The following is a 5,265-nucleotide window of genomic DNA, read 5'->3' on the forward strand; positions in this document are numbered from 1 at the left end:
TCTTTTTTACTGCAGTGAGCCTTGATGTAGCCAAACTCCGTCAAGTATGGTATTATTTTTATGCCATATTAGATTCGTCGTGTTGATGCATTTTGACGTGCTTCACCACACATGCTTCAATTTTCCGCCGCAACACACAAACTTCCCCATTCACTCAGTACGTTATAGTTCCACAGACATCGCTTAGGATTTGTTGCTGTGTGAAGGAAAGAGGAGACCAGCTGCACAGGCAGGCTGCGAAATGAGATGCAGGTGATCAGTTTGTGTGATCGGCAACAAGAGACAGTGATCGGGGATCTGCTATAAAGCCAAAAAGTGTCTCACTTCCTCCAGAGCATGCTCTGCTTCTGTCGGTTTTTGATATTTTTGTATTTTTCACGGAAATCGGCCGATTATGATCGGTGGCCGAAAGATCGGCACACCTCTGGCAAATATACTTTTATATGCATTAATATGCACAATGGAAACCCCCGCTCTCCTTATTTCCACTCTTTTGGGTACAGACAATCGGCGCCAAGGGAAAAAAAAAAAAACAGCGCCCATGAATTGGCTGCTTTACATATGTCAGCAATGTTAGCATGTCATCTATGATAGAGCAGAAGTATTTCTACTTCCCAAGAAGCATTTTATTTTGAATAGCTTAGACATGTGCTATGAAAAAAATCAGCAAATAAGAAGGTTTTCCGCTAATAATTTCGAGTTACATTTCACAGAAAACAGGGGTCTACTGTATGTGCTTTTTTTCCATACAAAGTGCTCTTCATATGCTTTTCAAAAAATGTTTTTTTTTCTTTTATTTTAAAAATGAAATATAAAAAAAATGGTTGTTCTTTAAAAATGATAAAAATGTTAATACAGTACATGTTTATCAAAAATTGTCAGTTGTCCTTTTCTTAATGGTCGTGCAATATTTACGGTTCTAAAGAATGTCTCTTCGAACTATAAAAGTTGTCCACCTCTTATTTAACTAAACTCATTTTCATGTGTAACAATGGCAATAGAGGGAAGGCAGTCGAGGCAGAGGTCCGTGTTTGTGTTTCTAAGCCGATGATGTGTGACCTTTCTTTCACACTCTGCTGATTGTTTACCAGAGCTTCACATGCATCTACTTGTGATGATCCTCACACGCAGTTCTTTCACTGCCCTCCAGTGGCTCTCTAATAATAGTACGACTCAAGTGTACGACGAGTGTCCTAACTCTCACACACTTCAACCAATTCTATAAGAGCTCGCTCACGCAAACCTCCCCGCAGCTTAACTGACAGGATCTGCAGAGAAGATCCAATAAATGTCTCCTTACTCTGCTGCTGTCATCATTCCACTTGATCTCATCTGGTGTCCCCAAAGGCACAATATGAATTACTTTCTATGCAATTATGGAAGTAACCAATTACAGGCCTTGTAATTTCATTGTGTCCTGTACAAATAAGCAGCACAAGCCTCAGTTGTGTGTCTGCCCGTGTGTGTGTGTGTGTGTCTAGGTGTGTGTGTGTGTGTGCGTTTGTTTGTAATACCTTGTGGGGATGATTTTCCTGACATATACTACGTTGTGGGGATCATTTGCTCCTTGTGGGGACCGAAGCCTGGTCCCCACAAGGGGAAACCCTGTTTTTGGGTCAGGGGTCAGAGTTAGGACTAAGGTACGAATTGAGTTTTGGTTAGGGTTAGGGTTAGGTATGTGATGGTTAGGGTTAGGAAAAGGGTAAAGGTAAGGTTTAGGCTGTAGAAATGAATGGAAGTCAATGGAAAGTCCCCACAAAGATAGCCACGCAAACGTGTGTGTGCGTGCGTGGGAGTTAGCAAAGTAAAACCAGATGTGGTTCAAAGGGTTTCAGTCCGAGACAAACCTAAAAGAATGCTCGGGGAAAAAACTGGAGGCTTGTTTTTTTTTTGTTTTTTTTCTTGTTTTTTTTCTGAAAGTCTGTTTGGTGAGGAGTCAAAGAGCTGAGGAGTTCATTATTGCAACAGGGTCAAGCTCTCACCAGCAGAGGCCGGAGGTGGTTGGTGCAGGTCTCTGTGTGACGGGTGAATATGATCATACAGCAGGGGGCGCTATTGTGTTGCCAGACTTAACAGGCCAAATCCAACTCCTTCAAATGGACTTTCACTTTGTCTGAACTCCCCGTTGCCCCCTGCCCCATTACCTCCGCACTTATTACCCCCGCTCCCACCTCACAGCCAATCAGAGGGATATTGGGTCTGAAAATATTGCACACACTGACTGACACCTCTAACTCTCTGTCTTTGGAAGTTTTTCTTCTTCTTCTTACTCTTGTTCTAATTTGGTGGCTGAATTACCCTGGGAGTTTCAATTTGCCATATAACTTAATCCACTATGTGCACTGCAAAAACAAAACACATGTGCCAATTTTGTTCCATCTTATTTCCAGTGCAAACATTTTAGTACACTTGAAACAAGACAAAATAAGAGACATGTAACTTTTCAGCAAGATGTAAAAGCTTCTATTAAGTTAATAATTTCTTAATATTCATTAAAAATTGGCAAATTATTTCACTTATAATATAACAAAACATCAGGGCTGCAACTAATGACTATTTTATGAAAATGAATAATTTATTAATCACATAATCACTGGTTCTGTAGATTTTTCATGAAACCACTTATGCAGAACTAGAAACACATTAAAAGATGCAAATAAATTGTTTAATTCCTTTTTAAAGTAACACAAAAACATTTTATTGCTTAAAATGGAATATTATTTTAGTGTACGCTTGATCATTTACAGCAAAAGATGCATCTGCAGCTAAAATTGTGAAAAGTCCCACCTTTTCTGTTAACTTAGCATCAGTACAATGTAGGTTAATCTGTTAATTATTTTTTGGATTAACGTTTTCATGACTGATGATCAAAATATGCTTAAGTAGGAGATTTTGTTTTAACAGAATTTGAACAGCTAAAACTATGACACTTCATGAGCTCTGGTCTTATTGACAGAGGTATTTTTATCTTAAATGTAAAATGTATGTACATTTGTACAGTTTTGGTTTAATTACTGCTCTGAGTATGTTGTCTTTTCAGCAAATTACCTTTTTTTGAGTCTGTATATTCCAGTTAACGATTAATTGATTACTAAATCAGTAGACGGTTATTTCAATAATTGATTAATCTCGATTAATTCGATTAATCATTTCAGTCTGACAAGACATTTTCCCAACCCACCAGTGGAACTACTTTTTCATCAATGTATTATTGAATTTAAAAAAGCTCCTATCTCTGGCTGAAAAGTTGTTCTGATGTTAATTTTAATTTTGTTGTATTTCATGTGTACAAAGATATTGACAATAGAAACTAGACCAAAAAACGTGGTAAGGTTTAGTGTTTTGCAGTGTGCAGACTTCCCTGGAGGAACTTCTTTCACATCCCACTTAAGTGCATCCTTTACATATCTACAAATGTTGGATTCCTCTAAAAGCATTGAGCGCACATGTCCTTTCATTTAACAGCCGTGGTCACGCAGACGTATGCACACCCTCACAAATGCACAGGGGGAGCCAAAACCCAGTCCTATAAACTCAGCCGAGGCGGAACTTTTTACCAGCTTTGCCAAAACGGAATTCAAATCACCCAACCTAGTAATTACATTGAAAATCTTCCACGGATGAGCGCTCAAATGTTGACTTTACTTTTTATTTTCCATTTTAAAATTTTAGCCTTTAGGAGTCAGGTTCATTTTTCAATTTTACATCTAAAGGTCTGACATATTCAGCTTGTGGGCCTCCAATGTTCCAGAGTGGCCTGATGTGAAAGTTAGCTGACCTTCTTATTACCGGCATGTTGTTCCGCACTTTCTGGAAAATGTCAAGGCGTTCCTTCCTCTGATGTAAGGATTACCAGGTGTTGTCCCAGGATCCATTATCTCCTATTATAGCCTGTCTCTCATTTTTGTTCACGTGTGTGTGTTTGTGTTTGTGTGTTCACGTCCTGAAGCTGAGGTTCGGATAATTTCTGTGCGCTTATGATAAAATCCTTACTTTTAGATAAAGAACTGTGTTACAAAGTAGGGTTAGAGGGACTAAATGTATTTGTTAAACAGAAAAAAAATTGTTCTGGGTTTATTTAAATTTGCACAAAATAAAAAAGCAAAAGTCAAAATATTCATCAACAGCTGAACAAGCAAGTAAATCCAACATCTAAAAATGTGATTATCTTGATTAATTGGGATTTATGTGTTAAAACATTTATGATCCCTATTAAAGAGGCAGTATTACATTAACTTTTTTGAGCTTTACATCATGTTATAATGTTATTTATACCATTATCAAAATGTTATATCCTCATCAGAAACACACCTGGAGTGCTGCCTTGATTATTTCATGCATATTTAAGAAATACTTTAATTGCCATGTGTGGTGGGATGGTGTTCCACCCTCCCCCACTCTGCGCACCGTTGATTGGTGGGCGGGGCAGGTGCCTTTATAGTTGGGCAGGCTGCTGCAAGGTGCGTGTGGGTCGACGTACGAGTGTACTGAAGTTCAACGCTACGTCAAAGAAGAAGGAGAAGAAGAAACACGACTCGGCTTCTCGGAAACAAGAGAGTTAGCTTGCAGCTGGGCGGTTGGCATAAACTGGTTTGTGGCTGGATTAGGATGACAACTAAGGTAGATGGGGGTGGTGAGGACGATATGGATTTTGATGACTGGACTCTGGTAGAAAGAGGAAGAGGTAGAGGTAAGGATAAGGTTTTGAAAGAGGATAGAGAAATTGGTAGCCAGAATAGTAAACTAAGTTTGGAAGAGTGCAGCTTAGATGAAGAAAACAGAGTAGTCAGGAAGAAAGTAACAAGCGAAGAATTTAAGGTAATTGTTAAATTCAGGAAGGAAGATATGAATATTAATCTAAGTCCGATACAAGTTTCAAGAGAAATAAAAAATAAACTAGGAGAGGTGGAGTTTGTTAAAATATTACGAGATGGAAACATGTTGATAAAGTGCAAATCTGAAGACCAAAAGAATAAATGCATGCACATTGATAACATTTGCAAAAATGTAGTTAGTGAAAAACTAATTGTTGGAGAAAATAGAATATCACGTGATGCTATTACTGGTATTCCGCTGGAGGAAGATTTAGAAAGACTCAAAAGGAATATACAGGGAGGAGAAGTACGGAGATTGAAAAGATTGTTAAAGCATGTGAATGGAGAACAAATACAGTCTTTCGATTCTGCTGGAGTTTCAAGGAGAAGTCCTTCCTGATAAAGTTAAAATTGGATTCATGAGTTTTTCTGTGAGACCATATATCCCTCC

Source organism: Poecilia formosa, unplaced genomic scaffold, assembly GCF_000485575.1.
Source record: "Poecilia formosa unplaced genomic scaffold, Poecilia_formosa-5.1.2 Scaffold760, whole genome shotgun sequence".
Lineage (NCBI taxonomy): Eukaryota > Metazoa > Chordata > Actinopteri > Cyprinodontiformes > Poeciliidae > Poecilia > Poecilia formosa.